Here is a 27,501-nt window from a genome sequence, read left to right on the forward strand (position 1 = left end):
AATAAAACGCACGCACACACACACACACACACACACACACAAACACACTACCTTATTACTCCAGTAAGTGCTCCAGTAAAGCAGCACAAGCCTCACTATATTGCATTGTTAGTTCTGAAGTGATGTTTTCTAACTGGAAAATAAGACATGAGTTGTATCATAGCAAGACGCTGAATCCGTGGCGGAAGAAAGTAGTTACACACACGAGCGTTTAAGGGGCGAAAACTCGATAAAACCCTGAACAATGTCTTAAGGTGTAGTTACCATGGTATAAGCGGAATAATTGACTCCAGTCCCGTTGAATTCTAGAAAAATAATGCACACCCGAAGTGTAACGGTCACTCCGCAGCGCATTACCATGGTCCTTCATGAATCGAAGGTGGCAATGTGCAATAGAGTGACCGTTACACCATATATACTTATATTATACACACCTTATTATATATATATATACTATATATATATATATACTAATATATATATATATATATATAATTAAAAGTATAGATTTTGGAGTGAAAGGAGACATGGATATGTTTTAGTGTGTGTCACCCCCTTAGCTCTAAGGTGCTCTGTTTATCTATCAGGCTTCTATTCCCCCACAACTTTTATTGGTTTCTTCTGTCTTACCTCCTCTAAAACCTGCACTATATTTCTGCTTTTGACCCTACATCAACCTCAAAAATCAGCTATGAATATAACTGTCTCTAACATCCAGAGCATTTCTGTGATTGGCCAAGGACAAATGAAAGGGCTTTCACTGGATATTGAAGTGATGGCTATGTTTTCTTTACTTGAGAAGAAAGCTTTATCTCTCAAGGTCTGCATTTAAAAGCAAACTGAGCAAGCTTTGTGGCTTATTTACCATGGTAATCTTATGGAAATTGATGCTTAGCAGTTCATGTAGCTTTAATGGTCATGTAGCTTTAATGTGGTTTTAAAATCGTATTATATATCGGGTTCTAAACACTGTAGTTCATGTTTTGTTAATGGTGATCTTACCAGCCTCATCAGTTTCTGAAGAATTTTTATGTTCACCTACAAAATTTAGCTTCCATTTTCTCTCGCATTCTTGGCTTCTCCTAATGTTTACTAGTATCGAAATCTCTACTGGTTTTCATTTCAAAGCTTAATGTACTCTTATAATAGGAGATCAGCAATGGTGATTTGTTCAGTGAAGCAGTGAGAATGTGTTCTTTTCTTAAACTTGAATTAAGTATTAATTTATCACCTCAAAGGTATAGTTCAACCAAAATAAAATTCACCCTTAGGTGGTACATTTTAGGTATCTATGAAAAATCATAAGAATCTTCTTTTCCGTACAAAGGTCCAAAAAGGACATAAAATAGCATAAAGAACAATTTAAGTAGTCCATTTGACTAGTGCACTATATATTTCAAGTGTTCTTAAGACTTTGTATTTGGAAAAGGCTGAAATTGAAGTTGTTACATGGAAAAAAAAGTGTCCAAAGTGTCCAAAAAGCCAAAAATCTTGATATGAAACATGACCATCAATTTATATTCTTGCACATCCATCAATTCAGTGTTATGTAATGTTTTCACTAGTGGTTCAATTATGCTGGTTATTTGCAACATTTTCCCCTTGCCTTCATTTCCCTTTAATTTTGAATGCTTGCCATGGTACATAGATCGAGCTTGTGGATGATGTGCAGTAATGAAATTCTAAGCTGGCTTGTGTTTGACATCTTCATGGACAAGGAACATGACCTACATATCCCACAATTTTTTTCAGAGGCATCACTAAATCTCATTGTTATGATGTGAAGTGATGTTAGAGCCAAAGGACTGAATAACCTTCTTGATAAAACAACTTTCATTCAAATGGCTTCTGAATTTAAATTAAATGAAATATAGCTAAAATAAAATACTCAGGTACTGTTTCAGGTTCAATATGAGTTAAGCCCTATCAACAGCATCTGTGACATTAATTACCACAGAAAATAATTTTGACTTGTCCTTCAGTTTGTAAAGACAAACCAAAAAGTTGTGTGCAGTAATGCACTTACAATGGAAGACTATGTGGCAAGGCATTACTCTGGAATAAATGTTACAATACGGAAGTATTGCCACAAGGTAACATGGGACACATTTTTGTATGGAAAAATTAATGTAAGTGCTTTTACACCCTTTGAAATGACTTGCCCATAGACTTCCATACTGAATGCATTACTACAAACATAATTTTTGTTTGTTTTTAGAAAGTGAGGGACAATTTTAAAGGAATATCTGCAATAAATATCAGCATGCTACAGATGCTGCCAATTGAGCCTTTTTTTAAACCCAGAAAAATCCTTTAATTATTTTAACAATGATATATCTTTGATTTAGAAGTTATATGGCGAGATATAAAAAGCAATGGTGGTTTGTATACAATTACTAATCTACTGTACATATTGCCATTATACATTTAAATGCATCCTTTAATTTATTCATTGTCTAAACCATTGCTGGCATTGTGACAGCACAAAGGCAGACTTTTTTGGGTTGCACCAACAAAAAGTATTCCCATTGAATTGCAATTGTATATCAATGAGATAATCATTTGTTTTTGTTTTTTATTTGTACTAGCTGTTTCATACAAAATATTTCAGTTTGCTTGATGGTGACATTCAATTTAAAACTAAGTAGATGGATTTTAATTTATATCTGAAAATAGTGTCATTTTTACATACAGAGAATACTGTTTAGCCCCAGTAATGGGTCTTTTTGCAGTAAACATGACCTGAGCAAATTGATTTACCTCAAGAGAAATGTCTAAATCACACCAAAATCCATGAGGAACAGTTTGAACACAGCTGTCATTTCTCCTGGTTCTCTCTGCTCATCGTACAATGGTTGAGATGAGGCAACAGACTCCTCATGAACGCCAGTCATTACACCACCGTCAATCACGGCCTGGCAGCATCCCATAGATTCTGCCCCAACAGCCTGTCAGCTTCTGGAAATTTCGAGCCACCTCAGCAATCCAGATCGCTCTTACTTCGTACAGTAATCTCCCAAAATATTGAACATCAGGTTTGTCAGACATCTAAATAATTTCAAACAAACAACATGAGCCAGAAATTGTCAAGAAGTTGGTTGATATCCTACTTCGGCACATTTAAAAAAAAAAAAAAAAAGAGGGAAAATAAGTCAATTATTATTTGTGGCTCTGTTCCAAAACCTAGTGAGCTGCCTAAACAGGCAGCATTTTGCTAATAATCTTAGGTGCGCTCCTAACACAAGGGCTGCACAAAAAGGTAGGCAACATAATGCCACCTTGTAAGATACCTTCTTAAAACTTACAGTATATACGTAAATATACATATTATTCATTAAATACTGAAAGTGCAGATAAAAATGCATGTAAATACAATACTATTTTACCCAATATTTTTGTGTGTTGTGTATATTTATGCTTATGAGAATATTGTTTATTAGGGTGGTTTTGTTAAGCAGCATTTGGCATTAAAAATGTCAATATCATTTGGTGTTGACATATTGCTAAGCTTTGAAGATTAGTCATGCTTCACGTCGATGCAGACCATAACAGCTGTGGTTGCACTTCTTAACCAGAGACCACCCCCCAGGATGATAGCAACAATATCTGAGGTAACGTCACATTTTACATATTTTTGTCCAATCAATCATATCACATTGCATTTGGACTGTGGACCATTAAAGCAATTGTCTCAATTGGGAGCATCTGCAGTTTTTATGTTCCTTTTGTGTTTCATGAAGTTACAAGCAAAATGTGACCAAGGATATCTGTTTACTGCTTATAAATGTCAAGGAATGCAGAGGCAGAACCCAATAGCAGAGTTAAGAAAACCCCCAAAAAAAACAGAACTATTAAATACAAAAAATAAAGGGAAATACTCAAACTCTCACAAGGGGGAAAAACAATGAACATAAACTACCCCGAAGAGGAAAAAGCAAAGGAAATATAATCCAGGCTGGGGCAGGGGAACCCAGAAACAGGACCAACCAGACCGAGGTAGGGATGGGAATAATATACAGGACCAACCAACTTGGCCGACTGGAATACAAGCACACAATACTGGAAACAGGATGAACTGGCACTGGACAGCAAACACCAGGAGACAAAGATAGGGTGAGAAATCAACAGGTTAACAAGACAGGGCAGGTGTGACTAATAAACTAATAATGGGCAAACAAGGAGGTGGGGTATGACGTAAGACAGAGTGACATGCGGCGATACAGAAACAAAACAAAGCCACGTGCTCTCAAAAGACAACAAAACACCTGAATGCATGAGTGCACATCGCTAAGACAATAAGGCAATATACGCCCATGCCAACCGACAAACAAGATGAGAGAATGCATAGCAACGCCAAAGAAAGTGATGCCACATCTGACACTAAATGAAACCTGAGCAAGCAAACGCCACATGATGCATGCAACAGGCGACAAAAACAAGACAGGACACCTGTGCGAGAGTTCGACAACACAAACCTGAAATCTCAGACCGAAGTGACCGAACCTCAGACATCTCGTGACACAGGCGCACAACATGAGCGCGACGTGAGGCGGACCCGTGTTCGTGAGAGACAGACGTAAATTATTGATGCCAGTGCATGCTGCCAAGATGACATGAGCAAGAAGCACCCATGACAATAACAGACACACATGGAGCATGAGTGTCTGGAACTGAACCAGACAGGAAGTCAGGACCCAGACATCATACTCCAGACACGAAACAAGACTGACCGAAGAGCACTCAGCAGGGAATACAACTGAAACAGTTCGCTCACACAAAGACAGACAATGAAACAAGACAAACATGGGACGTTGGTGCCACGGTCCTGTCAGACAATAACCCAGACTGACAGAGTGACAGGACCATGACAATAAACTCAGGGCTTTTCCTTGATATTAATTTGATATGTAAGTGAAATAATATGTGTTGTATAGTACTCACAAACTTTCTAATCTGCACAGTGATTTGACCATATTTTTAACAATACTGTGTACAATAAATAATCGAAATTTGTAAGTTATGGAAATAGAACACTTCTAATTTTTCATCAAATTAAAAAGCACCAGGTAAGAGTTGGTTATATTGCCTAAATGCATTTGTTAAGTCTTTAAACCAACAACCCTTCAGTGTTCACCAAGTGAGTAGTTAATAATTAATTTGATCATTTCTTTTTCAGCCTGGAATGTAAAGTATGCCAAAATTGTTATTTATTATTATTAATATTTATGTGACTCAAGAGCAAGCATACATAATGTTTTTCTCATTTATTTGATCTCTGCAATGCAGGCAACATGTATAATAAATAATATGTGCCTAAATTTCAACATTCATATACAATTTTGAACTACTTTTTAATGCTACAATAATTAAATAAATAGTTTTGAATCCACTAATTACATTGCTTTATTTAGTTATTTAATTTAATTTTGGGTCTGTCCTCACTGAATGAATGCTGAACCATAAATGCAAACCAACATGTTGGCCACTACACGGATCCTATGTGTAAATCAGCCTTTTTAAAAGGTTCAATTTAGGGTAAGATGCTGCCGGAGGCTGCTGCATATGCCTATGTTTACTCACTTATGTTTAGAACCATTAGAACCATTGTCTGCAGATTGCATTTAATTTAGTTAAAAACAGCAATTTATGGGGTTTTTGCAAGTAGGCTAGCACTTCTTCTGAGTTTTAACTAACAACCTCCATGGACTTAGTGCATCTCAAGCAGGGTGCATACAGTATGGTTTTTTAGACAATTTCAGAATCGTAAAATATTTCTTTCATCATAAGGAAAAAGATATCAGTTTTTAAGCCACTTAAAATGACGTGCTCACTGAAAGCAGATTAATTACCATCGCAATTAGTCTTAGCTTCTGTTATGATTCATGTTATGATCACACTGTGAAAATTGCTGTCAAAAGTTCACTCTGAGTACACTTTTGAGTGCAAGTTTTTGCCAGTTAGGATGTCAGCATGTCATGTTTGATGTAAATGCCCAATGAACCCTGTTATTCTTAGTCTTGAAGTGTTTACCTTGTTCTCCCAAAAATGAAAATTCTGTCATCATTTACTCATTCTCATGTTTTTCCAAACCCATATGACTTTGTTTCTTTCATGGAACACAAGAGGAAGAATATGCGTTTAAAGCAATTCCCGATACCCATGTGAGTTAGGCTTTCAAATGTGACCCTTTGTTTATTGAATGGTATTATTGTGATGTGCACCGTGGTGTACACAGTACACAAACACAATTTTTGTTGTTGTTGTTGTCCCTTAAAAATATTTGAACTGTCATTTAATGACTAGGTAATGTGTTTAACAAATGGTATAGAGGTAAATTGCTTTCAAAATTGCTGCAGTTTTGAAAACAATCAGTGGCCGGGCATAAAAGCCAATCTTACCCTCTTTTGCCATAGTAACAAATATAAATATGTCTCATTTAACACATGTTTTAATGAATGTACAAAATCAGAATGTACATTTTGAGGTAGAGTTTTTGGGTTGTTTCGGTAAGGGTGGCGTTTCAAATCGATGGACCTCGCTTGACCCTTCATGATCAGAACGGGCTTTGTTGCAATCATGACTAAATGAAGCCCATGACAATGTCATCCAACACCTTTGTTATTAACATTATTGTCCTAGAGGGTTGTTAGCATAGCTACTGGAAAACTAGGTCAATCAGATGCGTCATAATTCCAGCATGTAATGCAACATATTGTGAAGAGGGAAAAGGGGGCGGTTTTATGGTTCTGTTTGTTCAATGGTCTGTAGTTGTTGCTAATTGAACCGGAAGGTAGAGTAGAGGAATGTTAACATCGTTGAGGGGAAATTATCCTATTATCCTACATTAGCCATCAAAGTTCTTTAAACATCATTAGCCATTTTTGATTCACAGAATATAAATTCAGACATTTCCTTTACAGTTAATTATGGCTAGCCTTGAGTAATGTCTTTATCCATAGTGAGAGATAACTTTGCATTGCATCTTTAAGGGTATAATCTTTGTAAATGTGAAAGCTCCTGCTTTCAACCACTTAAATATACATCCCAAAACTTGCCGATTCCATCCAGTTTGTTTTGTTCTTTCTTCTCCGCCAAACTCTTAGGAGTTTTGCCTCACTGTCCGACCTCACAATACCATTATTTTCTCGATTCTTCATGACATGACAGGTCACTAACTCTACCACAAATTGCACACCTCATGCCAAGACAACTTGTTGTCAATTGCGGTTCCATTCATACAGCATATATAAACTTAACTTGCTCTCAAAATTCGGTTAGGAGTCAAAAATGTGGGCAGTAGCATCAGTTGTAGAATGTACAATGCTGTTGATTTCTTTCATTACTGAAATGTGTATGAACAAAATTGTATTTAGCACACCATACAGTACTGACAACCATGTTGTTCTGTTATATAAATTAAGCCAATGAAAGCTAGCAGAATGTTACATGACACATATGAGAGGCAGCTAGTCACATCTGCATCATTGCATGATTATTTTCAGTCTGTTGAAAACCTAGTAGGCAAGTGGGGAAGTCTCGACCCTATTATTACAATCTTCATCCAGCTTAAATTGTCCAGGGAGCATATGTTTGAGGAATCCTTTCTAGGAATACAAATTAATATTAAAAGACTACGACAGCTCCATAAGAGGACAGGTGCGGGACCTAGGGGAGGCTGCAAGATGACAAGAAATTGCTCTTATAGCTTGCTCACACACACAAAGTTGAGAGAATGACACTGGAAAATGAATCACAGACTTGCCGTAGGGGAAAGTCGTGCGTAGTGAAGAATGGCAAGAGCATATGTTGGTAATTTGTATGACGAGTGACTTACATACATTATGTGAAATGTTGAGTTTGCCGGAAAGGTAATAGGAAATTCAATAGCTACTCAAAATATAAAGTAGGTAAACTACAATGTACTCTTGCAACAAAAGGAAGCTAACTACACTGAAAAATTAAAGGCATTTTCAGATGATACAATATCTGATATAAGTTAACAGAGTTTACATATGATGTAAAAATCAAATCTCAATCTAAAATTTAATCAGAACATTTTCTGGCTCAAAAACAATAAGCATTTTTGAATGAATTAACTATATTAGACTGACCGAATGAAACGTATACATTTACATTAAAACAACCATTTGAACATTTACATTTATGCATTTGGCAGATACTTTTATCCAAAGCGAATTACAGTGCACTTATTACAGGGACAATTCCCCTGGAGCAACTTGGAGTTAAGTGCCTTGCTCAAGGACACAATGGTGGTGGTTGTGGGGATCAAACCAGCAACCTTCTGATTAACAGTTATGTGCTTTAGCCCACTACGCCACCACCACTCCGCTACATAAACACTATAAATATGTTGATACAAAAAGGAGGACAGAACAGGGACTTTTTTGCAGAAATGTAAATAAATTGATGAATTGATTGTTTGATTGGTGAATTGTTTATTTTCACTTTACTAACTGAATAACTAAAATGAATCGGACTTCCCTATGTTACAGTTGAGAGATAGATAGAAAGACAGACTGACTTACTGAAAGAACAAACAAACAACAAATCTATTTTTAATATAGCTGAGCTATTGTCATGCTACTGAAAAATATATTTAAGTTAACTGGTTATAATGCATATCTTTGAAATATAGTGTCTTCTGATGGATTCTGTGATGGAATGTGTCTATAACCAGTGTTCTGCACCCACTCAGTGAGAGTTCTTTCACATCACGCCTCTGTCTCCAGTATGTAAGAAAGACATGGCCTCATTGTTTCAGCCATAAAGGAGTTGAAACTGACTTTTGTTTCTCTGCCCAGAAAAGCTTTTAATGCTTTTTAGTGAAAACACAGACGAACCACCAGAATGTTTTCCCCTTCTAAACTGTGTAAAGTGTGTTTGAAAAAGCAGAGACGTTCAGCTGGAGAGCAGACCTTGACTATTTATCATTGTAAAAACATATTCATAATTCTGAAACTGACGCAAATTTAAATTATATTAAGAAGCAATACTTGCCCTCTAGAGTTGATTTTCAGGGAAATATATATATATATATATATATATATATATATATATATATATATATTTTTTTTTTTTTTACCTTTATGAGGAAATGTTTTTCCTTTCCATCTAAAACCCATTGAACAATATCTACTATTTTATACTTTGTCCTATTTCTTTTATTTTTTTCACCTCTATATGGACATACTTTTTCTTTCCACATAAAACCCACTGTTTAATATATCTTTATTTAATACTATACTATTCTTTACTTTTATGATGATGTTTTTTTGTGGCAAGTTCTAAACATTATTCATCAATATATATTATATAATTTCATAGCCATATGACTACTGACAAAGTGAGAGCTACATATTATTATCCATTTCCTGGGAAGGAGACCGGACTTCTTGGAACTTTAATTGAATACCCCTGGTATATATACTGTATAACTGCAGAAGTTCACATAGATTTATTGTCCTTTGTTAGTTGGCTGATGAAGGCTTATGTTGGCAATTAAATGATAGTCTGTGTATTCCATTTCAAGAGTGTAGTCCATCAATAGACAAAGGTGATGCAAGCCGAGATCAGTGAGGTGTATCGCAGTTCAACCTGCATGTCATTTTCGTGAGGTTCGGTGGGGTCCATCCTAAGTTCAAGGTTCAGGCAGTGGCATATGAAGTATCTCAAGCCTTACAGTTGGAGTTGGCATAAGTTCATCCTCTGAAGTCAAAAGACTGAAGTGATGTCTGGCTGGCACCGGCTGTAGTTTGTCATCATTTAGTGACACGTAGCAGTGGAGTCTGACAACAAGCAGGAAAGGAGCTGGATCTGGCTGGCTCTGGTAACCTCTGCGTATGAATCCCAAGGTTGAGACATGGAAATAAAAAAAATTATATTAGTGTAGATGCGGGCCTGGGTAACTCAGTGAATATTGACGCTGACTACCGCCCCTGGAGTCGCAAGTTCGAATCCATGGCATGCTGAGTGAATCTAGCCAGGTCTCCTAAGCAACCAAATTGGCCCAGTTGCTAGGAAGGGGTATAGTCACGTGGGGTGAATTTTGCGTGGATGCTGCAGAGAATAGCATGGACCTCCACATTCGCTACATCTCTGTGGTATTGCGCACAAAAAGCCATGTGATAAGATGCGTGGATTGATGGTCTTAGATTGCGGAGGCAACTGAGATTCGTCCTCCGCCAATGTTCTGCTGGGAAACACTAGCTCCGGCAATTAATGTGGACGTCAATTTGACACCTACCTAAATGTCATTGCATACAAGGTACACCCCTTCATGGCAATGGTATTTCCTGATGGAAGTGGCCTCTTTCAGCAGGATAATACATCCTGCCACACTGCACACATTGTTCGGGAATGGTTTGAGGAACATTATAAAAAGATCAAGGTGTTGCCCTGGCCTCCAAATTCGTCAGATCTCAATCCGATTTAGCATCTGTGGGATGTGCTGAAGCAACAAGTCTGATCCATGCCGGCTCCACCTCGCAACTTACAGGACTTGAAGTATCTGCTACTAATGTATTGGTGCCAGATACCACAGGACACCTTCAGGGGTCTTGTAGAATCCATGCCTCGGTGGGTCTACGCTGTTTTTGCAGCACGTGGAGGACTAACAGCATATTAGGCAGGTGGTCATACTGTTTTGGCTCATCAGTGTGCATTTTACCGTGTGTGTTCCTTGGGAGTCAAACCCATGACTTTGGCATTGCTAGCATAAATGTATATCAGCATACATACAGTATGTATACATACTGTATATATGCACAACATTAACATATTTATGTATTGTAGAATTCATGTATTATGTATTTTCCAGATTAGTGATACCTAAATTCAATCACTGTTGTAAGCTTATAACACTAATAGTTTTAAATAGCGTGCTTAAAGCATGCAATGTATCAGCCCTTTTCCTCTTTCTTATCTTATTACGGCATAAAAAAAAAAATCTTAATAGCAGGTATTAATCACAAAATATCTGGGGGTTGAGGGCTGAGCTTGATGGAATAATCTCATAATTGATTGGTATTACTTGTATTAAAACACAACATTAATTAAAATCCTATCCCTAGAATTTGGCAATGTGGTTGCTATGGGGTTCTGGGTGGTTTCTAGGGGGTTATTTAAGTGTCTCTTATGAATATCACTCACTGGGTGTTATGGTTTGTCACTAAGTAGTTGCTAGAATGATCTGGGCAGTTACAAGGTGTTTTTTTACTGGCCCAAGTCAAAAGAGCCCACCCCTAAGTTCTGTTCCCTAGATTTGGCTGTGTGGTTGCTAGGGTGTTGTAGGTTGTGTCTATGTGGTTGCAATGATATTCTGGGTAGTTTTTACATGGTTGCTGGGGTGTTCTGGGTGGTTGCTAGATGGTTATTTACAGGCCCATGTCAAAAGAGCCCATCCCAAAGTGATATTCTGGTTCCTAGATTTGGCTATATGGTTGCTAAGGTGTTCTTGGAGGTCACTAGGTGGTTGCTAGGGTATTCTGTGTGGTTTTTGTGTGGTTGCTAGGGTGTTCTGGGTGGTTGCTAGGTGGCTATTTACAGACCCAAATCAAAAGAGCCCACCCTAAGTGATGTTCTTGACCCTAGATGTGGCTATATGGTTGCTAGAGTATTCTGTGTGGTTGTTACATGGTTGCTAGGGTGCTCTGGGTGGTTGCGAGGTAGTTATTTACAGACCCAAGTCAAAAGAAGCCACCCCTAAGTGATATTCTGGTTCTTAGATTTGGCTATATGGTTGCTAACTTGCTAGGGTTTTCTTTGTGGTTACTAGGTGGTTCCTAGGGTGTTCTGCGTTGTTGATTGTCTTAATAGTCCAATTCAAATGTCCAACTCCAAGTTTCTATAATATTTTGGTCTCTAGATTTGGCCATGTGGTTGCAAAGGTGTTCCGTGTGAACACTAGATGTTTGCTAGGGTGTTTTGGGTGGTTGCTAGTTGGTTGTTTCATAGCCAAAATCAAAAGAGCCCATCTCCAAGTCTCCATTCTATTCCCTAGATATGACTTGATTCCCTCCTTCAGTGTAAGTCTATGGGAATCTTTTTACCCATTTTATCATCCACCAGGGGAAAAATGTATGATCACTTAGAAAAGCAATAAATCTCCTCAACAAGCCAAACTATTTTAGGTATTTATGTCCATAGCACAAACAGTGCAGGATGAGATACACACCAAAATATAGGGATTTGAACCAAAAGCATGAGGAACATTATAGATGCCTAAATGTAAAACATAAAAAGCTGTATTTATTTATTTTTTTACCATACACTACTCAGGTCAAGGTTTATATTGCGTACTGTATACATACACAAACACCCATGTTCACAGTCATGTGTACCTCCAGCAAACATGCTTGTTAGGAGATATTGTCTTTTATAACAGTGGCCCTAGGAGATTTTTCCCAGCACAGGGAAGAGGCCAGTATATCACAAAAGAGCACAGGACAAAGACCACACACACACACACACACACATAGAGGGGAACACAGGGAAGGGGGCAGGGCCAGCTCACACTGTGTTCAGTCTGCTTCCGTTGCACACAGCAGCAGTCCAGCCAAAACAACGAGAGAGTGAGGGAAAGGGAGGGATAGAGATCTGTGCCGCCCATGGTCTGTTTAAGGATCTCTGGCCCACTTTAAATATGAGGGGTCTCTGTCTTTCTCGATGAAAGTGTGATAGTTAAAACAAGGAGACCAGAGCGAGGAGAGGGAAGGAGGCGGGGTTGAGATTGTGTGTGTGTGTATGCATGTGTGTGTGAGTGCCCTGTTCTTTAAGCATGCTGTGAACAAGCTACGTGTGTCCTCTTGTTCCCAGTGGCTTGGAGCTGAAGCCCAACCATCAACAGACATAGTAAAATGGAGCTGTGAGCTCCCCTTCTTCATCCTTGTCTTCATCACAGTGTGAATGCTCCCGGAATCTTGACAGCATGACTGGTGAGTATTGCATCCTAGAATCCCTGTTTTGACAAGCACGTTGAGCATCCTGATCTTAGCAGGCGCTAGGTACGGACAGGAGTATATTACGGACGCTGCATGAACCGACCACTGCGAGAACTCATTGTGCTTGAATGGCATCTCATTACAGACCGTCTGTGCTGAAAGAATGAGGGAGAGAGAGAAACTGGGAATGAGTCACAGTGCACACTCCTGCCTATTCTCTGTGTTATCAAGGTGGTAATCGATGGTAAACAGCACTAGTCGGATGTGCTGTTGCGGTCAGCAGTATGGCATTCCTTCTTATGCGGAACACAAAAGGAAATGTAAATGTATTGTAAACCCCAGTCACCATTCACTTTCACTGCATCTTTGTCCATTAAAAGTGACTGGTGAACTGAAGCCAAACATCTCCTTTTGTGCTCCACAGAAAAAAGATGAAAATGTTACAAGTTGGGAATGAGTAAATGGTGAAAGAATTTTAGTTTTTGGGTGAACGATCCCTTTAACTCTCCACAGCTAAACCGGTCTGTTCTTTGTGTGCGAACAGATGTAGGATAACACATGCTGAGTGGAGAATACGCCACTGTGGCTATTTGGTCAGGTGTCTTTTGGCTTTGTGAGTGCATTTGGTGATGTAATTTGTTAAAAGGCATTGTCAGGTTGTGTAGTGATTCAATAAGATCCATTATTTCATCCTGTTACTGGGTGGTGGCATGTGTTGTTGACATCCCTCCGTTCTCTATGTTGGATGGTGTGGATCTGATTATCTATTTCTGTAGAGATGATATGGCATTGCTGTTATAAATATTAATACTTGACACTTTTTTTTGCATCTGCCATGCCTATGAATGATTGGGTTCATCTGTAGGTGTGTGTCTGCGAGAGACGGTTTGTTATTTAACACATGATCGGCAGCATAATATAAATATTCGCTTGAGAAGCTCCTTTGTGATCACTGTGAGAATATGTTATCAGTGCTTGTGTTTGTGCATTATTAATTCTAATTAATGAATATTTTGCACTATATTGTTGCACATTGATTAATCTGTTGGGTTTTTTTCTGTGAACAAAACAGAATTAATGCCCTATTGTTGTCATAACACATGCTGCTGGACAAATCACATTACATTTTTAATTTTGATTAAAATTTATTTTTTGTGAATATAAGGAAATAAACAATAACAGTTGACAGGAATTGGACTTTCAATTTGAATCTACATACCAACTAACTCACATGACCTAACAATATGTGGCTTGGGTTTGCATTCACTGGTAAACAGCACCCTAACAATATAAATATACACTCTCTCTCTCTTTTCTCTCTCTCTCTGTCTCTCTCTCTCTCTCTCTCTCTCTCTCTCTCTCTCTCTCTCTCTCTCTCTCTCTCTCTCTCATATATATATATATATATAAACATTGTCTGCCTAATATTGTGTAGGTCCCCCTCGTTCAAATCAGAGCCTGAGATGCTATTATTCTCATCACAATTGTACAGAATGGTTATCTGAGTTATCGTAGACTTTGTCAGTTTGAACCAGTCTGGCCATTCTCTGTTGACCTTTCTCATCAACAAGGCATTTCCATCAACAGAACTGCCCCTCACTGGATGTGTTTTGTTTTTGGCACCATTCTGAGTAAATTCTAGAGACTGTTTTGTGTGAAAATCCCAGGAGATCAGCAGTTACAGAAATACTCAAACCAGCCCATCTGACACCAACAATCATCCATGCGATTATCTAATCAGCCAATCGTGTGGCAGCAGTGCAGTGCCTAAAGTTGATGCATATACAAGTCAGGAGCTTCAGTTAATGTTCACATCAACCATCAGAATCGGGAAAAATGTGATCTCAGTGATTTGGACTGTGGCATGATTTTTGGTGCCAGATGGGCAGGTTTGAGAATTTCTGTAACTGCTGATCTACTGGGATTTTCACACACAACAATCTTTACAAAATTATCGGTTTAATTCGCATTTTGTGGTCAACACCGCATTGTTTAGCATTCTGCACGATCAAGTCAAGCTTGGCGTCCAGATCGATGTCTCGCAGTCTTCGTTTTAGCTAAACAGTGCAAAATGGCCATTTATCACAAAATCATGCAGGAAAAGACTCGGGGGTTCTGTTGGCCCCTCTATCTCTTAAGGACCCTTAGAATCATCCTAACCTTCCCGCCATTACTGCGCCCTGTTTATGAATATATACAAATACAGAAATCCATCTAGATTAACTACACTGTTAAAAGTGAAACTGTGCATAGCTTATCTTATTGAGCTATTTCTATTTGGCCTGACCATAAAAAACGAATCGGTTACCTAACGTAACCTCGGTTCTCTCTAGATGAGGGAACGAGTATTGCGTAAGCTAGCTTACGCTACGGGAAAGATTCATCTTTTCTGAGATATTGAAGCCAAAAAATTATCCTTAATTTTGTATCCATTGTCAACGCAGTGCAGCAGCTGCATACCTTGAGCGGGCTAGCTAGCGAGCTCATTGGTTGCTCTGCGGCAACTGCTGCAGCCTATAGACGAACTTGAGTGAACTGGCGTCCAATGACAGGCGCCCGCGCTGTCACTGTATCAAAGCCCGCCAGAATGGCCGTGGCTAGAGTGCATATAAGCGTAAGTTCGTAGGCTGGAACCCTGGTTTTCATTGAATGAAGCGAAAGTCGCCGTGGCGCTGAAAGCACGGCCGGTTACGCAATACTCGCTCCCTCATCTAGAGAGAACCGAGGTTACGTTAGGTAACCGATTCGTTCTCTTACGAGAGGTTCTCTCGTATTGCGTAAGCTAGCTTACGCTACGGAACCCATTGTCAACGCCGTGCGCGCCAAGCATCCACTGCATGAGCCCCAGGGTGGGGGGACCCGGGGGAGCCCTTGTGAGTGGGGGAATAATATTTGGCCGGCAAGAGTGCGGGCCAGTGTGTGTGTAATACATAAGCACATAGTGGGAAGGGAAAGACAGAGCGGCGGTGCCGGTCTGTGTGGAATGTGTCCCGTCAGTGCAGCTCACCAGGGGAGCTGTAGCGTATTAAACCGCTAGTAGTTTTGCCTGCAGGGCGGGCACTTCCAGATTGTAAAATCTGACAAAGGTGGAGGGGGAAGCCCAGCCCGCTGCCACAAATATGTTGTGAATGGAAATCCCGCTGGACCATGCCCACGAGGAGGCCATGCCTCTAGTGGAGTGAGCCCTAATGCCTAACGGGCATGGTAGGTCTTTTGACGCGTACGCGGCAGCAATAGCGTCCACTATCCATCTAGACAGTGTCTGTTTCGAGGCGGTGAAACCTTTGGTGCGCCCTCCGAACGAAACGAAAAGCTGCTCAGAGCGCCTGAAAGAGGCGGAGCGCGCAGTATACAATCTCAGTGCTCTGACTGGGCAAAGGAGATTGGCGTCGCGTTCGCTATCGGATGCTGGCAGCTCGATAGGGAAATGATTTGTGCTCTGAAAGGAGTACCGATCACCTTGGGGACATAGCCGTGTCTAGGCTTTAAAATGACCTTGGAGTCACTTGGTCCAAACTCAAGACACGCAGCTGACAGACAGCGGGTGAAGGTCTCCCACACGCTTGACTGATGACAGGGCAGTTAGAAAACGGTTTTGAGTGAAAGGTATTTCAAATCCACGGATTGAAGCGGTTCGAAAGGGGGCTTTCATAGCTTCGAGAACTACGGAAAGATCCCAGATAGGAACCGATGGGGGCGCTGGGGTTCATCCTTCTAGCTCCCCTGAGGAAGCCGGATGACCAGCTCGCTTTTTCCCAGTGACTGGCCGTGCAGGGGTTCAGCGAACGCCACGACGGCCACCACGCTACACTTTGAGCGTGGATGGGGATCTGCCCTTATCCAGCAGCTCTTGTAAAAACACGAGCAGCGACGACACCCCACATGTCCGTGGGTCCAGGTCTCTGTCGGTGCACCATTTTGAAAACACAGACCATTTGGACGCATAGAGTCTTCTCGTGGAAGGGGCTCTAGCCTGTATGATAGTGTTTATTACTCCTTCTGGCAAAGCGACGGGTAGTCGCTGATCACCCACGCTGCAGCACCCAGCTCTGGGTGGGGATGCCAGATCGTGCCGTGAGCTTGAGAGAGGAGATCTGCTCTCACTGGAATGGGCCACGGGGCTGTCAGTGACAGCTGCGTAAGCTCCGGAACCATGTCTGATTCTCTCAGCGCGGGCTATGAGGAGCACCGAGTGACGCTGCTTCCCTGATCCTCTGCATTACCTGTGGCAATAGCGAGACGGGAGGGAAGGCGTAAAGCGGGCGGTTGGGCCAGTCCTGGGCCAGCGCGTCCTCGCTTTTCGAGAAAAATACTGGGCAGTGAGAGTTCTCTTCTGACGGAAAGAGGTCTATCTCTGCTCTGCCGAATATGCTCCATAACTTCTGGACTGTTTGAGCGTGCAGGGACCATTCCCCTGGGGAAATATTGTCTCTGGACAGTCTGTCTGGGCCGTCGTTCAGGTGGCCTGGCACATGCGCCGCCCTCAGCGAGCGCAGGTGGCACTGGGACCAACTCAGTATGCGTTTTGTCAGATGGAAGAGGTTCCTGGATCTGACACCGCCCTGACGGTTTAGATAGTTTACCACAGATCTGTTGTCCGAACGGACCAGGACGTGGTGACCCTGAATGACCGGGAGGAAGCGCACGAGTGCGTACTATTATTTCCAGACAATTTATGTGAAGGAGCTTTTCCTGAACTGACCATAGGCCAAAAACCAGAGAGCCCTCGCAGACCGCGCCCCAACCCGTGTTGGACGCGTCTGTCGAGATGACTTTTCGGCGAGATACAGCTCCCATCGTCACTCCCCGCTGATACCATTCGGCCACTGCCCAGGGCTGCAGAGCTGAGATACAGGTCTGAGTCACTCTGATCGGCTGGCGGCCCGTGGCCCAAGCCCGGCGAGACGCGCTGGTGTTTAGCCAATGCTGAAGCGGGCGCATGCACAGTAAACCCAGCTGAAGTACTGCTGCGGCTGAGGCCATGTAACCTAGCATTCTCTGAAATTTTTTCAGAGGCGTGAGGCTGTTCATCTGAAAGGACGTGGCTAGTCGCTGAACACGGCACGCAGCTGTGTAGATAAGCGAGCCGTCATCGCCATGGAGTCTAGTTCTATTCCAAGGAAGGAAATTGCCTGACTGGGCTGTAGTGAGCTCTTGGTCCAATTGACTGCAAGACCCAAACTGTTCAGATGACTGAGGAGAACTGTCCTGTGAGACAGAAGCTCTGTATGTGACTGTGCCAAAATCAGCCAATCGTCCAAATAGTTCAGAATTCGCAAGCCCTGACTCCGCAGGGGTGCGAGCGCCGCGATCCATGCACTTCGTGAAAGTACGGGTGCTAAAGACAGGCCGAACGGAAGGACGGTGTATTGATAAACCTGGCCGTCGAAGGCTGAATCTCAAGGATGGCCTGTGACGGGATTTATCTGAATCTGAAAGTAGGCATCTTTCAGATCGAGAGAAATAAACCAGTCCCCCTGGCACACATGCGCGAGGAGTTTCCTGATTGTAAGCATTTTGAACGGTCTTTTTGTGAGCACCTTGTTCAAAACCCTGAGATCTAATATTGGTCTGAGGCCGCCGTCTTTCTTGGGGACAAGAAAATAACAGCTGTAAAACCCCGACTCAGCTCAGAGAAGGTGGCACTCTCTCTATGGCCCTTTTGCACAGAAGGTTTGCTATTTCTGAACGAAGCATGCAGGCTGCTTCCGTGTTCACAGTAGTTTCGAGCCACGCTCTGAAGCGGGAGGGCGGCGATCGAACTGTAGCAAATAGCCCTGTTTTATTGTGCTTAACACCCATTTGGATATCCCTGGGATAGCTTTCCACGCTTTGAAGCGTAACGCTAGAGGGTGAATGGCCAAGTCGCCCTGATTGCCGCACACAGCGAGCTGAACAGAATGTGTGAGCGCGCTTACTGTGCTTATGCATGACTGCTCGCAGACAGCAGGGACAGGCTGTTCTGTGAGTGACTTCCGATTGAGGTGAATGGGGAAAGAGTCACATCTGTTAAGTGATGCGCGAGCATAGTCACGGGCATGGGACTTACATACAGAGAGGTGTTTGCTGGCCGTGTGACAGAGCGGGCAGAGAAGGGGCGCCAGCACGGATTCGTGGGCGCGCTTATTGACTCTAACACTCGAGCTGGCTGTGCCCGCTTTATGTGAGTGGGCTCTGATAGGGACACGGGAAGTGTAATGCTTGTGTGTAGGGGTGAACACTGGATTGTGGGCACATTTTCTACACATAAGGCATGTTTGCTTTTTACAAGATTTCTTTGGGTCGCCGTGAAAACGGCATTTGAGTGCAGGCAAGCGGGCAGTATCACCGGCTTGTTGGCTGCTGAATCCACCACTGCAGTAGCCTGAGAGAAGGGGACTGACAGGGGCTAAGCTTTGACGGTGGTCCGGCCGCGGCGGGACTGAGCCGTTGTTTCCTCAACAAAGCTAGGAGGACTTCGTTGCTCAGGCTTCAGCGCAATCTTAGGCCGAGGCCCGCGGGGCGGTCTGCGGCGGCTGTCTGAGCGCGTTCTAGGGCGGCCGCCCTGTCGACGCTGAGAAGTCTGGCTTTGCTGAGCTGGGCGCTGTGAAGAGGCTCGTGCAGGAGGCTGGTCACGTGGGCGGCCTGCAGAGGAGCTAGCGCGACGAGGCAGGAAGAGATTCATGGCTTGGGTGGCTTTCTGGACTTCCGAGAACGGTCAACAATGCCACTCACCGCGGAACCGAAGAGACCGGACGGAGAGAGCGGCGCGTTGAGGAACGTGGAGCGCTCAGCTTCTCCCATGTCGGCTAGCGTTAGCCATAGGTGTCTCTCGGTCACAGTCAGCGCGGCCATGCACTTCCCTAGGGCTTGAGCTGCAGCTTTGGTGGCGCGAAGGGCGAGATCCGTCGCGCTCCTTAGATCTGAAACAGCCTCTGGGTGCCTGCCTTTCTCATCCCACTCTCGAAGAAGGTCCGCTTGGAGGATCTGTAAAACGGCCATGGAATGCAGAGCAGATGCGGCTTGGCCGGGCGGCGCATAGGCGCCGCCAACACAGGCGGAAGTAGTTCTGCAGGCCTTAGACGGGAGCACTGGCTTAGACCGCCATCTCGCGGAGGGCGGGCAAAGGTGTGCTGCTACCGAATCCTCGACCGGGGGATGGAAGAGTAGCCCCTCTCGGTGGCGCCGTCCACCGAGCGAGAGAGGTGGAGACATGGGATCGGTTCCTGGCCGAGAGAAGCGTGTTCCACGATTTAGAGAGCTCGGCGTAGAGTTCCGGCAGGAAGGGAGCGTCCGGCCGCTGGCGCCGCGGCGACGGCTCTGAAGAAAGCAGCCGCCGAGTCTGTTGGGAGCCTGCTCAGAGGGCGGTGACCACTCGAGCCCGAGGCGGTCGACGGCCTGTGTGAGGAGGCGCGTTAGTTCTTCTTCGACCCGGCGCTGGTCCTGCTGGATTCCTGGGCCGAGGAGGAGGCTTGGGAGCCTGACCACCTCGCTGTCCGAAGCCATGATGGAACAGCAGCCCTTATCCTCCGCCTCGTCATCCGAGATGGCAACAGTGCGGCCGCCGGCGGCAACTGCGCGTCCCGGGGGCGGGAGGGTGAAAGCGAGGCTCGAGGGAGAGGCTCCGGCGAGGTAGTCGCTTCTAACACCGGTTCCGGCAGCCTTTGGGAGCTGGCGCTTCTTTCTGCGCGGCGAAACGAAAGGCGGCGTGGCGGCTTCGGTTTTGAGTGCTTCGAGTCGAGCCCGCAGGGTCGACATCGGAAGCTCCTCGCAGAGGTCGCATCCGCCGTCAGCGAGGGCGAGCTCTGCATGTTCCAGTCCCAGGCAGAGAGCGCAGATGAGGTGGCGGTCTCCGGCGCTGAGAGGGGCGCGGCATGAGGCGCAGGTGGTGCGAGGCATCTTTAAAAAGACGCTCGTTGCTCTTTTTGTGAAGTTCGCTGAGGAACTAGCTTGCTCTAAAAAGGATACGTCGCCGGATGGCGTAGCTCGCAGGATGGCTGAAGGTGGCGAAGACGACCGGCTTCTTCGAGCGCTGTCCAAGCTTGCTAGATGCCCCTCGAACGGCGACGCGGCTTCTGCAGTTCAGAGATGCGAAGAGCTTCGCTGAATAGATGAAAATCAGGGTTCCAGCCTACGAACTTACGCTTATATGCACTCTAGCCACGCCCATTCTGGCGGGCTTTGATACAGTGACGGCGCGGGCGCCTGTCATTGGAGGCGAGTTCACTCAAGTTCGTCTATAGGCTGCAGCAGTTGCCGCAGAGCAACCAATGAGCTCGCTAGCTAGCCCGCTCAAGGTATGCAGCTGCTGCACTGCGTTGACAATGGATACAAAATTAAGGATAATATTTTGGCTTCAATATCTCAGAAAAGATGAATCTTTCCCGTAGCGTAAGCTAGCTTACGCAATACGAGAGAACCTCTCGTAAGAGAACAGATTTTGTTGGTGTAACCTATTTGTATTCAGGTTGATTCAGTCATGTAAAAATTATATTTTTGACATAAAACTGTAAATATTTGATGAGAACAAATTTTGAAATAATTTTTTTTTTGAAAGTGGAATAGACATAGTCATACTGTGAACCCACAAAACTCCAATTGTACATGATTTTGTGGTCAACCTGTGGTGCTATCAAAACAATGCTCTGTTTGTTTTAAGCCTGAAACACAATATTGCTTTGACCAATGGATTGAGTTTGGGAAGGGTCTATTGGTAAATCCAATGGAAGACGGGGGGAGTTTTCTGGAATCTGTTTGAATTAGTTTTGCGCTTAAGTGTAGTGATGCTATTGCCACAGAAATAAATGTAATGTGTATCTTATAAAATCCTGTTGCCCCTAATAAATCGTAACACAGGTATATAGTTGTTTATCTCAGCTGCACGACCATCTAGATTTTACAATAAAATGTGCCTTATGCCAAGTTCAATGCTTTCCTCTCTGTGCCATTGTCATTCTCTTAAAAATCTTGCATGTGTGGCTGGTTTCCTTGGCAGTCATTTCCTATTTGGAGCAGAGATCTCGCGGGAGGAGGGATGCTTCCTGTCAGGGAGTGTGGGAACTGTTGGAGGCAGAGTACACCATACACAGTCAGCCAAAGATGTAGGACACAAACTAAGACCAGACTGCAGGCAGCACTCCACAACATGAATTTAATTACAGCATGCAAGGTCTGCAGAGTCCTTAATATGCTGCTGTCCATCCTTATTCACTTATTGTCGGCTCATGAAAACATACTTTAAAAGAACCGATTTGCCAGCCGTAATGTAGAAGTGCTATTTTAGTAAGTGGCTATATATTGTGTGTCATTATTTTTTAGTTGAGAGTTTTTAGGTGTGTTAGAGTAATGATACAGTTTATACTTTCAATTGCTTGTTGCTTAATGTTTTGTAACTTTTGAAGCAGTGTAAATTTTATAGCGTTAAAATGTTTTCTCCTATCACAGTTTAGAGTTTTTTGTAGGTTGCTTTGCCTGTAATGTGTAAACACTGTTGCTCTGTGGTGCTAGCAAATTTTTTTGGTTTTGTTATTTTAAGCAAACCAACACAAGATGGGGGGGAATCTGTTTGAAAGCAGTAATTATTTTTGCAGTTCTTTGGTGACGTTAGTGGCACTGGAATTGCAAACTTTAGCTTTGATTACTTAAGAAATGTATAATTTCTGTATTGTTTTTGTACAATCATATCCTTTTAAAGCAAAACCTTCTTCATGCAATGTTCTCTGATACTCATTAAAGATTAAAGCCATGCAAACCTAACCAGAACTGAAACCTGAGACAACAGTGGTCCATAAATCCCTCCTCTGAAAGCAAACACAGCGTTTTTAAATAGAAATCCTTGAAAATGGATTTGGTTGTGTTCTAGATGCAACAGGTTGTTCCCTAGGGTGCTTGGAGACAGAGGCACTCCCTTGCCCTGAATGTTGTTCGGCAGAGCGCTAGTAGAGTGAACATGATTTCCAAGCCCTGCCGTCTCATATCTTGCAGGAAAATAAAGGATAATCACTGCACTGCCTTACAGAATTTGCTGCCTCTGGAGTTGTTTTTTTTTTTTTGCAGATTATGCTGAATCAAAATAGTAAAAAGTAAGTTTGCAGAATGCTATTTCTTTCTGTTTTTATAATATTGATGGCTTTAGGTCCAGTGAAACATGCAAACCTCTTTATTGACACAGAGTGAGTTGGGATTATCAGATTAGCTGGAATGTTTATGGCTGTTTTCCAATCAACTGCATTAGAGTTTGTTGTTTCAGCATTCCATGCCAGATTCTTTTGCATATTTTTGAATAGCCATTAGGAATGAGCTTTGCCTAAATATGCTGTTAATTGTTGGTTTTTGATCGTACATTACTAAGAAATTAAAACTTGGCCATTGAGAATATAGGGATTTCAATGAGACCACATTGAAGATCTGGTAAATTTCGGAAAATCTGAAAAAAAAAAAAAGATAGATACATAGATAGATAGATAGATAGATAGATAGATAGATAGATAGATAGATAGATAGATAGATAGATAGATAGATAGATAGATAGAAAAAAAATTATATGAATATTTAAGATTTTGCGCTGTTTTCAAATCACTAATATAATATGGAAATGTGTGACACTGACCATGCTAACTCTTTTGTACAATAGGTCAGATTTACTTGCTTCCATTGAAGCACACAATGCTCTTTTGAACATTTTTAAATCATGCTGGAAAACATGGATCCATCAGGTTTTGTACAAACAAACTTGTGGAGTCCATCCCAGCCCAAGTGCATGCTGACATTAAAGCAAAAATCATGAATTCTGAAATTCATGTTAATTTTGCAATTCCCCATTTTACTCAAATATTGATGCTGCTAATTTAGTTTGTAATAATAATAAAAAAGTGTTGGTGACATTTTATTTTAAAGTGTCCTTGTTACAGTGTAATTACACACGTAAGTACCGAATAATATTAATTAACAACATGTACTTACTATAGGGTTAGGGTTTGGTTTAGGTTTAGTTGCTTATAATTATTCATAATTTACTGTTATTACTATAGTCATTACATGTAATATGCATAACAAGGACACTGTCAATTAAAGTGTTACCAATTTGAAAATTGTAAAATAAAAGTATTTTCACTAGTGGTCTCAGACTTTTAGACTTCCTGTATATTGACAATACAGCTGAAAGAACCATATTTTCTTTGTCAAGTAATGTATTCATAAATATAAGGACTGCATATCACCAAAAACAGTTCCACATATATAAATATGCCCTTTTTTTATTTTTTATAAGTGCTCAGGATTGTTTGGCACTCAAAAACAATTTTGTTTTTTTTAACTGATATGAAAAGGAGGGTGCTATATTTGATACAATCAAGCAATTGCTTTGTCATAACTCGGCCTGTGTAAATCACAGCTCCGTGGACCATTTCCCCTGAGTCATCAGGAGACCGCTCTGATCAGATGAGACCATGTTTGCCTCTATAAAATGACTTTGTACCCTCGCAGCTGTCTGCCTGACCTTTTCATTATTTAATGGTGTGAATACATTAACTCTGTTTTTCTCTGCTTATGGGTGATTTTCAGTGTTTGTTTCAGAAAAGAAGATGCCATTTTTTAAGTCAGACTTGTGGCATAGTGGTTAGTGTGATCATACATTATACTGTGGTGCTCATAAAGGCGACAAAAGGTTAAATCCAGCTTGCAAAATTTAACTATCTCTTTCCTTCCTTTCTCCCCATCATTTCCTGTCGTATAGTCACTATACTGTAAATAAAAATTGTGAAAAGGCCAAATATTTAATATAAAATACAAAATAATGACACTTTATATTAGGTGTCTTTATTATGCACTAAACATTAAAATACATACAGTACAATGCACTTATTGTGTAACTAAATGTTGTTCTGCAAAATTCTCACAAGACTAACATTTGCTTCTACTGAGGTTAAGGTATGGGTAGGGTTAGGGTTAAGTAAGGTTTTAGGGTAAAGGTTAGGTTAGGGTTAGCTTTAGGATTATGGGTAAGGAAACATTGTAACTGCAGATGTAATTAAATGCAAGTACTTTAAAGGGGTCATGACATGGGTTTTTTTATTGTATTATTATGTTCCCTTAGGTGCAATTATAGTATTAATATATTTTTTTTTAAGAAAAACTTTTAAAATCTAGTGATTTATGACCTTTTCCCACCCTGTTTCTCATCCTCTGATTCAAACAGTCTGTTTTGGGGGCGTTTTCCATTTAAGACTTCAGTGTTAACGCCCACTGTTATGATTGGCTAACGTCAGTGCCTATGTATCAATTATTGACGCCCCAGCCAGAACAATATGCAAGTAAACTAAGTAAAAACACTGTGATTATTCATAATGAATGAAATTGCGCTTTAAAAAGTAGTTTAAAGTTTAAAATAGATTACTTACAGTTTACGTCGTTGTTGTTCCCAGAATAGTCGGCACGGACTTATCTTTGAGCAACAGTTTTCTGGCAAAGCCAGCATCATATTGAGATTTGTTCTCAAAACAGTCATCCTTAAAATGTACAGAACAAACGCTTAAGTTAACACTGCCGTGACTGGGACGTCCGCAAAAAATAAACTGCATCCATTTTTCCCTGACGCCTGGATCTTTCGGCAGCTTATTCAGAGGTTTTGTTTGACCACAGCCAGGAACAGCACATCTGTGTGGCATCGTAATTTTCCTGTGCACAAGTAGTCTCTGTCAGAGCTCGCTGTCCATCGACTGAACACTTGTGAGGCGACGGCGATACTGAAATGAGCGTAGTTGTCTTGTGCTTAAAGCGTAGTTATCTTGTGCTGGAGGCGGTCATATGCAAACGCTGGTACGTCACTTCTAACCGACACGCCACTTCTAACCATGAATCCAGAACGAGCTGTATTTTGAGCTTGATTAAATAAATGATTCGTTTAGAATGGGGAGGACGTCTTAAAATATTAAACTTGCAGGACGCTTTAATGATACAAAGACCTCTTATATACCAAAAGATCAAGGCAAATTTGGTTTCTCATGTCATGACCCCTTTAAATGTAAATGAAACAACACATATGTATATAAGTACATTGTATCAAATGTTTAAGTACTGTAGTAGTTAAAGACACCTAATATAAAATGGGTCCATTTAATTTATAAATCTCAATATATATACATATATATATATATATATATATATATATATATATATATATATATATATATATATATATATATATATATATATAATTTATTTTTAATTAATTTCTTTAGAAATGTCTTCATTTAACCAGATTAATGGCACTTATTATGAAGCACATTTTAATTCAGCTCTGTAGTAATTATCGTTTATTCTCCAAATGGTTAGTTGACTAAACACTTTTGGACACATGTCCTGCGGTGTGACCTACTGTTTTAAACAGCAATTTGCTAATTCTTTTAGAATTATTATGCATGCAGCTTTAATGACCTCATATTAATTGAGAAACTGCCTGCAATATTTTTGATTTTAAATATGTATTTGTTTTGCTGCAGGACAATTTAAAGCTGAAGTATGTCATTTCTCCGACACTAGCACCACCAAACGGAATTGCAAAATGAAACCATGTTTTCAAAACAGCTTTCTGAATATGCAGATTTGCAGCTGGATGCAGTTTTTCCAAACAGTCAGATAGTCCTGCCCCCCAACTTACGCCATTGGTTGAGTAACATTGTTACACAGGGTGGGTCTAAGTGGGTTGTTCAAAACATACAGGAATTTATAAATAGGGCCATAGAGACAGTGTTTACAGTTTTAGAGAAAATGAACCATATAAATGGCTTATTTATAGTTGTATCTGCATATTACACTGGGAAAGAAGAAAGTATTTTAACACTGAAAACGATACACACTTCAGCTTCAAAATGTACTAGTGAAGGCAAAAGGTTTATTAAAAATTAGGGTTAACAGAAAGTGTCACAGCAACTGAAATATACACTTTCCCATGTACATTCACATACATTTTAACATAGATCTTGATGTTAGAAGAAATTAAGTGCATGGACATGTTATATCTCGACAACCTAAATTCATAAAACATTTACATTTACATTTATGCATTTGATGCATTTTATCCAAAGTGACTTACAGTGCACTTATAACAGGGACAATCCCCCCGGAGCAACCTGGAGTTAAGTGCCTTGCTCAAGGACACAATGGTGGTGGCTGTGGGGATCGAACCGACAACAGTTCAGTGCTTTAGCCCACTACGCCACCACCACTATAAATCAAGTTTCCTTGTCATTTTTGGAAATGTTTGAAGTGAGCATATGTTTCACCATGGGTCATTTGTGGATTCGCTGACACCACTGGCTGGCTCACTCGAGGGACGCCATGAGTTTAATATCCGCTTACCATCTGCAGTGTGTCATTTGTCAATCTTTCCAACACACCAAGGAGCACTGGATTGACTATCTATTACATGTCAGAGGAGAATGAATAATGGTTCACGGGGCATTAGGTGGGTAATATGGTCGACTTCCTGCAAGATTGGGCTGAGAGGAGTTTGAACTTGTTGTCTGATGCTGTTTAAGTTCTGCTGAGGCTTTTGGGCTGAAAC

At 41.5% G+C, this 27,501-nt stretch overlaps 1 protein-coding gene across 5 annotated transcripts in view; it reads left to right on the forward strand.

Moving 5' to 3' along the window:
- dab2ipa (DAB2 interacting protein a) overlaps positions 1–27,501 on the forward strand; it is a 130,850-nt gene that overhangs the window by 61,959 nt on the left and 41,390 nt on the right. For 2 of the 5 annotated variants that reach the window (XM_052094603.1, XM_052094602.1), the window contains exon 1: positions 12,672–12,953. The exons of the other annotated variants lie outside the window; for them this stretch is intronic. The gene's annotated coding sequence lies outside the window, so the exon portion shown is untranslated. Of the gene's footprint in view, positions 1–12,671; positions 12,954–27,501 lie in introns of those variants that run through there. 5 annotated transcript variants of the gene reach the window in all.

This window comes from Xyrauchen texanus, chromosome 27 (genome assembly GCF_025860055.1).
Source record: "Xyrauchen texanus isolate HMW12.3.18 chromosome 27, RBS_HiC_50CHRs, whole genome shotgun sequence".
NCBI lineage: Eukaryota > Metazoa > Chordata > Actinopteri > Cypriniformes > Catostomidae > Xyrauchen > Xyrauchen texanus.